Source organism: Dermacentor andersoni, chromosome 9 (genome assembly GCF_023375885.2).
Source record: "Dermacentor andersoni chromosome 9, qqDerAnde1_hic_scaffold, whole genome shotgun sequence".
Lineage (NCBI taxonomy): Eukaryota > Metazoa > Arthropoda > Arachnida > Ixodida > Ixodidae > Dermacentor > Dermacentor andersoni.
The window spans coordinates 125993158-126003375 of NC_092822.1; the positions used below are offsets into that span (position 1 = coordinate 125993158).

A 10218-nucleotide genomic window follows, 5' to 3' on the forward strand; every position below is an offset into this window, starting at 1 on the left:
CGTCGTCCCCACTGGTGCATACCCGCTGAATTATGGTTCTGCCAAATATAGTTGTGTCATTTGCTCCCCCTTTAGAAAAGGTCATCGTCCCGATGATAGAGGCTTAGAAAGCAGCGGTAAAGAACTGCGCAGTCTTGGCACCCACGAAACACAGAACCTCTTAAAAACTTTTTGAAACGGCTACAAACGGCTATAGACGTCTTGGTCTATGACAAGACTGAAGATAGAATTTCTTCTAAACATAACCTCCGCACTTGGAACATGCTAGTATATATTCTATCTGCGGCAAAACCCACTACTGGTGTCACTAGAGTGTGTTTTGGTAAACACATTCAGAATGTCTAACTCAAGAACTTTTCTAGATCTTTTTGTCTAAAAGTGCATAAAATGCCAAACGACGTGTTAAAAGTGCGGTTACCGTCGGCCGTCGGCGTTAGCGAATAAAAGACGCCACAGACAAATCGAACTCGTTGGAAGCAACATAAGTTAATTGGCTTTGATATTAAATAATTTCACATCAGAACTTCAACAATCAAGGGCGTGTTATTGTTTTCCATACGGGGCGCGCACACGACGCCAGGAAGCCATTCTATGCTCGCGCAGCAGGTATACTGATAGCAGCAGGAGCGAAACGCCGGCGTTGCACAGCGGTGTCACAGAGCCACCGCGCTGCGATCACTTCGGCGACACAATCCAAATTTGTCGGACATCTGATTCTGTGCTGGAAACACTGGGAGGCAGGAAGTTTGAAAAAACGGCCACTGCCGCCCCCAATGTCTCGGTTGTGGGTTCGTTATGCCACTTGTGCGTCATTCAAAGCCGTTCTGTACATTTATACTGGATATTAATTGGAGTCATTTAGCTGTGCTGATTCTGCTTGCCGTGTGTTTTGCATCAGTGCTTCGTGACATCGGCTGTATTGCGTGTTTTCGCCGACGGCTTACTACCACAATGGCGTGATCTGCGTTCGCCGCCTTCGTGTCTCGGTGCGTCTTTGTATACGTCGCACGTTCGGACAACACTTTTTCCGGTAAGTGAAATACATTGCACTTCGTTTTTCGTCAACAATGTGAATATTTTTAGGTGTTACCCGCGACAATTCTTGATATATGGGCTCTTCTGCCCTGCGAGTTTTCGTCATTACTTTTATACGAGGGTTCTTCTTGTGTTCAGCCGTTCAGCACTACCGCGCTCCACGACTTTCGCAACACCAGTCAGAACTTTGCCCTGCTTGTTAGTCTTTGTGGTTAACGTAGCACGAACCAACCGAAAGGAGTGCACTCGAAGACGACGCGCTGGCTGTAATGCTGAACCAGACTGAACTCGCCCTATTTTGTGTCCTTTTGTTCTTGCGTGTGCGCGCGTGTGTCAGTGACTATGCAGTTTGTAGCGTTCCCACTTTATAGCAAAACAAAAATATAACTGCAATGTTTACTTCATCTATACAATTCCAAATTAAATCGTCTGCTGATGTACAAATTTCACTTGTGTTTTGTTCTAAATAAGCAGCAAAACCTTTAACCTAGTAGGTGCTTCATCTGGGAGTGAAAACACGACAACTTGGCATTTATTATTGAATGGCTGTGACTGGGTCACCTTAGTTGTAATTGCAAATCTGCCTTTCAACTGACTTGATGCTATCTTATTTTGTTCCTTTCACTCTATAGACGGCTGGACATCCTTCTTGTACCTTGGCGCTAGCTGGATGACGGGACCTCATCATGATCAGTGTAAGCCAATGTACTGTACCCTCTCTGGTCCTCCCAGTGCTTTCTATATGGGTTAAGGCCAGGTAGCGCTTCGTGTTAAAATAGCTAGTTGGTGTCTCACAAACGGGCATTTTTTTTGCATTGGTCCATTATAAACTGCCACTATTATAACCAATCTCAGTGTACATACGCAGTTCTAGTAATAATTAGTTTCCCTAAGCCTTACAAAATGTACCTGTAGGTAGTCATTGCTATGTAAGAACTCAAAAATTAAGTCTGCTGTGTCATACAAGTATACCATACATAAGTAAAAATTTGCTACAGCAGTGTACATTAAACCTTGCTTCCCTACTGCACAAATGTATTCAAGTCAGTATTTGATTAGATTGGTATTCTAAATGTTTTCTGTGTGATTTAGTTTCTTTACGGGAATTTACTGTACAGCATCAGCAAGCAGTCTAATTTAAGATTTATGTGTGCTGTAAAAGGTGTGCTTTGCCGCTAGAATTGATAAAACGTGGGCCGAGGCTTCCATACAAGGACAAACTTCAATTTCGCTCTACCACCATCAGCACTTGGCTGGCGCTTGCAAAATGAATCACATCAGGTAGCTTGTGCCAGACTGTTTTTAACCTTATTGTGAGGAGATCACAAAGTGATGTGTGGAGGCGCCTGCGTCTGAGATGTAGATTGCGCTGCAACATATGTGCATGTAGAACAGGCATGATGCTGAGGGTTCCAGCAGTTTGCTGAGGTGCTTTTAAAATTTTTTCATAACTGCAATTTTACCTGTGCTGTTTTTTATCACCTATTTCAATAATATCATTGGAGGTGTTATCAGAATTTAGCAATCTATTCGCCCTAGCCCATTAGCCTGCCACATTTGCCTTTTCACTAGGTGGGAAATTATTCAGCATGGACCATTACTTGAATACACCTTTTTGTGTGCAGTGGCTTCTCAATTGCAAGTCAACATAGATTCTCAGAATTACCTGAGGCTATAGATGCACTGATGAATTTGCTACCTATATGAATAACTTTACACTTTCTTGCGCAAACAGCATGTTAACACTTCCAAGACAGTGGGCAATGTTATCGTTTGATCACATCATGAGATACTTTCAATTTTGTATGACGCATCATCCAAGGTGTTGCATCATTTGTGTGAGGTATTGCCCTAATCCAATTAGGGTCACATGAAAATATATCAACAAAAGTGATTGATCCAGCTAGGAGTGTTGCTTTGGAACAATACTTTATCACCAGTCCTCCTTTGCACGCTACCTGCTTACTGTGTACTGTGTCATGTTTAAGTTTGAAAGAAAGGCAACAGCTAGGCAGCACAAAATGCCAAACTTGCTTTTAGTTCAACAATTTAAAACGCTATTTAACTTTTTAATTAAGTTAGTATCTCATTTACCTGCAGAGTGAATTACTGTTTTAAACTGATTATATTTTGCAGGAAGCTTCTCAGAATTGTGTGACAGGTTGATGAGTGGCTTTTTAGCCACAAAACAGCATAAAATAATTTAAAGGCTGACTCTGCTATGCAACTTAATGACTATATGCCAGGAACAAGGTCTCCGAGTTGTGGCGCTGGCTGACATTCCCAGGTTCTACTAGAACACATAAATACCCGAGAAAGTGGATGGGAAAACGATGCCGCTGTAGCTGAATTGGTAGAGCATAGCACGCGAAATGCGAAGTTTGTGGGTTCGGTTACCACCTGCGGCAAGGTGTTTTTTCATCCACTTTAGTTTTCATTAATTTATCGTTTCTTTATTTCATTTATTAAGCACAAGTAATTTTCCCTATGTTGTCCTTGGTGTCAGTGTTTGTTGGCTTCTTATGATAGGAAATATACTAGTCATTTTAAACATCATCGCATACATACCTTAAGATACCCGTAATTTAAGAGAAAGGAGTGCTTAAATTTATTTTTATTGTGAGCCAAACTTCTTATTTAGCACATATTACTAATTGAAGTTCCAATTTCAATATTCCCATTTCCTCCCTCACCATTTTTCCCCTCTTCTGTGCAGGTATTGCTTGCCTATGTCTACAAGAACCGTCACGCGTGGCCTGTGACAGCAAGCTTTTGTGGGCAGCAAGTGCTCTCCTACGAAGGCTGGCTTACTCTGGCAGCGGCGGCAATCATCTTCAAGATTTATCCATGATCACCTTTGCTGCTATTTGTCACTCTTGTTGATTACACTTTCTGCATCTTTTCTAATTTATTAGGTAATAAAGTATGAGTATGTGACATGGTGTGAAGTTGATGTCTTGCTGCATTTTCGCGTGCAATCATTTTTTATGCATGAAAAGCTCATCATACAGTTTATGAAAAAAAATAACAGCATATTATGATTTATCTTTCAGTTCTGGTAACATGCAATGTACAAGGAATTCACTAATGGATGGTATGCCGAAGAACGGGCCATTATTTCTGCGTGATGCTGTGCAAGCATGTGGCGTTACTTACAAGAGGCACCCACAAAGTAAGTTACAATTTACTTTTAAATGAAGCATGGACATCAGAAAAAATATATTTATATTGCTAGTTAGAGTGGTTCGCAGAGTGTTTTTCCAGATGTGTACTATCCATTATTTTTTAACTCATTGCAGCACAGTGTTCTGTTTCGTATACTGGTGTAAGGCTATTGTGCCCCCTGTAGCTGAAACCAGGATGTAATTTTTGCCTGAACTGCAGCATCACTGACAAAATTTTTCTTTGCTAGAAGCTATTTCAATTTGGTGGAGACCCAGCAGGGCGAAGTTTTGTCAATAATGACGTGTTTCACGCAGAGATGTTCTTGTTTAGGTCAATGGGTGAACATCGGAATGATATCAGCATACAATACAGATCTTGTTTTATTTGCAAAATAATTCTGACAGGCGGCATTCAATTGATTGGTGTAATTAAAAAGCACTAATTGACCAATGAGACTGTACTACACCATTCCCATGGTTCACATCTGGAAAAACTACCTGTGCATCACTCTATCCGACAACATAAACTTTTTTTCTGATGTCCATGCCTCATTTAAAATAAATTGTAACAGTGGGCAAACGTCGTGCTACTGTAACAGCTGCCGCAAAAATTTGAGGGAATGTCTAATAAAAGTCCTCAGTTGTTCTTGCCAAGCTGTCCATTAGCCAACTTTTAGCGTAACGTTAGCAGGGCTTAGTGAAGTACATCTAGACGTCCATGGCTACAAAATGTCTTGATCAAGACAGCTACTAGGCTTTTGAATTAGCCGTTCAAGACATCTTTTAGACATCAAATAGCTGCTTGCGTGTTTCGTGGGCAGTCCTCATAGTACGGCTTCATACGCAGCACGTGAACGACCTCGGGTAAACGCCGTCGGCGCTTTGAACAGTGCGAGCTGTCTGGAACGACTTCGTAGTTGACGTCACTGATGCGTCGGAGAACTATGTAGGGCCCGAAGTATTTGCGTAGGAGCTTTTCAGAGAGCCCACGCTGTCGAATAGGTGTCCAGACCCACACTTTGTCGCCGATGTTGTATGTTACGGCTTTGTGCCGAAGATTGTAGCGTCTGGCGTCACAGTCCTGTTGTTCGTGGATTCGTAGACGCGCAAGCTGCCTAGCTGCCTCTGCTCGGTGTGTTATCTCTTCAGCACCCGTCTCGTTGTCGTCAAATTCATGAGGGAGCATTGCGTCTAATGTTGTTGTAACCTCACGGCCGTATACGAGACTGAAGGGCGTCTTGCGAGTGGTCTCTTGACGAGCCGTATTGTACGCGAAGGTGACATAAGGTAAAACCTCGTCCCAGTTCCTATGCTCCACACCTACGTACATGCTTATCATATCAGCCAATGTCCTATTGAGTCGTTCTGTCAGTCCGTTCATTTGAGGGTGATGCGCTGTTGTCTTCAGGTGGGCGGTACCACTTAGACGTAGAACGATATCTAAAAACTGGGCCATGAACGCAGTACCTCTGTCCGTGACGACTACTGCGGGAGCGCCATGCCTTAAAACGATGGATTCCAGAAAAAATCGTGCCGCTTCATCTGCTGTTGCCCGTTGCAGGGCACTTGTCTCGGCATATCTAGTGAGATAATCCGTGGCAACGATTATCCACCTATTACCAGTAGTAGACGTTGGGAAGGGGCCCAGAAAGTCCATGCCTACTTGTGCAAATGGTGTGGCCGGTACGTCAACAGGGTGCAGTAAGCCGGCTGGTTTGACGGATGGCGGTTTACGACGTTGGCAATCCTGACATGTCTGAACGTAACGTTTAACGACCGCAGTAAGTCTCGGCCAGTAGTAATTCTGCCGAATCCGTGCCAATGTGCGAGTGTAGCCCAAGTGCCCAGCAGTCGGCTCGTTGTGGCAGGCGTGTAAGCGGTGATGGAACAACAAGGAAGTAGTTGCTGCCGCTAGGCGAGAAGTTCTTCTTGTAGAGGACGCTGCGACGCAAGCAGTATGATGCCACCCTTCTTGCAAAGAGCCTCGGCACGCTGTTGGTTCGTCCTTCGAGGTAATCAATAAGCGGCAGCAATTCAATGTCATCCCGTTGCTGGCGTGAAAGATCGGCAATATCCACGAGTCCCAGAAAAACCGTGTCGTCATCGTCTTGTGCTGCCGGCTCAACAGGAGACCGAGAAAGGCCGTCGGCGTCTTCGTACCGTTTTCCCGACTTGTATGTAACAACAAAGTCGAACTCTTGGAGTCGAAGACTCCAGCGTGCGAGCCGGCCGGAAGGATCTTTCAAATTAATGAGCCAGCAGAGGGAATGGTGATCACTAACGACGGTGAAAGACCGACCATACAAATAAGGACGAAATTTCAGAACTGCCCATACCATTGCGAGGCATTCTTTTTCAGTAGTGGAGTAGTTAGCTTCGGCTCGGGATAGTGTCCTACTGGCGTAAGCAATCACTTTTTCGCTGTCGCCCTGCCATTGTACTAGCACCGCCCCTAGACCGACATTACTAGCGTCTGTATGCAATATCGTCGGGGCTTCCTCATCGAAGTGTGCTAATACGGGAGGCGATTGCATGCGTTGCCGCAGCTCGTGGAATGCCCGCTGCTGGTCTTCGCCCCAAGTAAAAGGCATATCTTCTCGGGTGAGCTGTGTTAACGGCCATGCGATACGCGAGAAATTCGCAATAAATCGCCGGTAATATGCACAGAGTCCCAGAAAACGTCGCACGGCTTTTTTGTCTGATGGAATTGGGAAATTAGCGACGGCGGCAATTTTATCCGGATCAGGTCGGACTCCTTGGCTACTGACGACGTGACCGAGGAACTGGAGCTCATGAAAACCAAAATGGCACTTCTCAGGCTTCAAAGTGAGACCGGCAGAGCGTATCGCTTCAAAAACAGTTTTCAGCCTTCGTAAGTGTTCGTCGAACCAGGCATGTTTGCCATTTGAGTCCGGAGAGCACAGTGTCCATTAGACGCTGAAATGTTGCTGGCGCCGAACACAAACCGAAAGGAAGTACCTGAAATTCATAAAGTCCCTCAGGCGTCACAAAGGCTGTTTTCTCACGGTCTCTCTCATCCACTTCGATCTGCCAATAACCGCTTTTCAAGTCCATTGAGGAAAAGTAGCACGAGTTTCGCAACCTATCCAAGGAATCATCGATACGTGGCAATGGATAAACGTCCTTCTTTGTGACCTGATTGAGCTTCCGATAGTCGACGAGCAGGCTACCGTCCTTCTTCTTCACTAAAACTACAGGTGATGCCCACGGACTATTAGATGGTCGAATAACGCCATCTTCCAGCATCGTCTTCACTTGTTTTTGTATTGCTTCGCGTTCCTTTGGGGCCACACGATAAGGGTTTTGTCGGATGGGTCTGGCGTCGACATCAGTAATGATGCGGTGTTTGGTAAGTGGCGCTTGACCAACTCTTGAGGCAGAGGAGAAACAGCCCTGATACTGATTGATGAGCTCAAGAAGACGGTTTCGCTCAACGGCCGTCAACGTCGGATTAACGTCTACAATAGGTGCAGCTGTGTGGATTGTAGAGGCCGACTCCTGCGCTAAGTGGCAGTCTTGTATTTCTGTCACTTCGTCGAAATAGGCGACAGCAGCGCCTCTAACGATGTGTCGGCGCTCCTTACTAAAATTTGTCAGCAAGAGTTCGGCGCTTCCGTCGATTACATTGATAAGTGCTCTGGCAATGGACACACCGCAATTCAGTGCTAGCGCACTGATGTGTTCAGCTACTCCAGTCCCACTTTGCAGGCTGTCACAGCGCACCTGTACGAGAGAGCAACTCCGCGGCAAAAGTATGACGTCGTCCGCGGCAATACGTAAGCGAGGTTGTTGTGGCTTCTCATGGGTGACATTATCCGAACTCGTGGCAAATGTGACGCTTCTGTCAGGGATGTTAATCACGGCGCCGTACTCCCGTAGGAAATCCATGCCCAATATAATTTCTTTACAACACTCAGTAAGGATGACGAGGGTGACGACGAAGGTTGAACCGGTGATTAAGAGTCGGGCCGTGCATTTCCCGACAGGTGTCATCAACTGACCTCCGGTGGTTCTTATGTTGGGCCCGTGCCATGGTGTCCTCACCTTCCTTAGTTTGTCAGCGACCTGTAAGCTAAGGATTGAAAAATGGGAGCCAGTGTCAACCAGAGCGGCTATTTCGTGGCCGTCAATGCAAACGATGAGCTCGGCGCTGACGATGTCACTTACGTCTTTCGTGCTTCTATCCGTCGTATTCGTCGTTGTGCTGGGCGTCTTTTTCGTCAATGTAGCCTTCACGTCGTCGTTCGTCGATAACGGGGGATGTGGAGCAGTTAGAATATGGGCAACCTCACCCCCGGAGGTCGCTGCGGCTAGTTTCCCCGTCGAGGGCTAGGCGATCTGCCCCTAGTAACGTCGGCAAAACTACGACGAGTCGGCGAATTGTAGCGCGCCGGAGATGGAGAAGGAGAACGTGGTCGGGGCGTCGTCGTATTTTGTCGCTGACTGTTCACAGGAGCGTCGTTGTAAGCGCGTACAGGAGCGTCGTTGTAAGCGCGTCGGCCGTCGTACGGAGAATAAGCATAGTTGGCAGGAAAGCTTGGGTGTTGAGCGGCGCGATAGTTGTTCCATTTGCGGCAAACTCTATAGACGTGTCCAGCTTCACCGCAATGGTAGCACACTGGTCGATGGTCGACGGTGCGCCACAAATCGGTTTTCCGACGCTGATAGTTCCCCCGCAGAGGCGTCTGCGTCAGCAGGCGTTTGGTGTGTTGCGAAACCACGTACCCGAGCACACGGGGCTGGACCCTCCCGCGTGTAGGCGTGCGCGGCTCAGCCGTGTCCAGGGAAAGGGGGATCCTGGAGGTTGAGCCGATGCTGGGTGTTTGGACCTTTAAGGCCCCCCGGCGGAGGCAACACACCTCTTTGGCCTCTGCTTCACGTAGACGGCACCCCCGGACTGACCCACCCGGGGGACACAAAAACTCCGGTGTCATTGACACCGAAGGACAAGTGCTCTCTCGAGCGCGGTAAAAGGGACAAAATCCCAGTAACCATTCAAAATAAGAAAGCGATAACCTAAAGGTTATCGCTCATTTATATTAGCCTTTTTAATCCTTGTCACCTATAATCCCACCTCTTACTTTTCGGTAGTGCCATTTCTGACCTTTCAATTTCAATATGGCTTTTATTATCCATTGGAATTGTAGAGGCCTTTTACACAACTTAGGTGACATCAAAGACTTGTTAAGTAACTTCTCTCCTGTGGCCTTGTGCTTACAAGATACAAACTTAGGCGAAAAGCACAAAAGCATTTTAAAAGGATTCACTGTTGTACGGCGCGATCGTACTCAGGCGAACCGGCTTTCGGGTGGCGTAGCTATAGTTCTACGGAACGGCATTGCAGCTAGAGAAGTTACCATTAATACTCACTTGGAAGCCATTGCTGTCACGGTTTTAGCACATAAAACCATTACCATTTGTTCAATGTACATTCCACCACATTCCCATTTTACTGTAGGAGATCTGGAGTTAGTTTTAAACCAGCTACCCAAACCTTTTTTATTAGCAGGTGATTTTAACGCTCATAACATATTATGGGGTAGCAAAACAACTGACACCAGGGGACAAACACTTGAAGATTTTATCCTGACTAACGAAATATGCCTTTTAAACACTGGTGCGCCAACCTACTGCTCCCCAAGCACAGGAGCTATGAGCTGTCTTGATCTGGCGCTGTGCACTCCATCTCTGTTGATTGATTTTAAATGGAGTGTTATTAACAATCCTTATGGTAGTGATCACATGCCCAGCATTATTAAAAACACATCTCCTTTTCCTACAGTACCATTAAGACCACCCCGTTGGAAACTCCATCTAGCAGACTGGCCTCTCTTCAGCGAGAAGGCCAGTCTTGATCACATATCAGATGATGAAACAATAGACGAAATGAATGAAAAGATTATTGCCTCCATACTTGCTGCAGCAGAACAGACGATCCCGCAATCCTCCGGCTTCTTAAGGAAAAAACTAAAGCCCTGGTGGACGAATGAATGCACTC

General features: G+C 45.9%; 1 long non-coding RNA gene across 1 annotated transcript; it reads left to right on the forward strand.

The window, feature by feature from the left end:
* Positions 1-276: 276 nt before the first annotated feature.
* Positions 277-3983, forward strand: LOC129384436 (uncharacterized). The gene is made up of 3 exons (XR_008612155.2): positions 277-1030; positions 1668-1730; positions 3752-3983. It is a non-coding gene; the product is annotated as an uncharacterized lncRNA (long non-coding RNA).
* The last annotated feature ends 6235 nt before the right edge of the window (positions 3984-10218 follow it).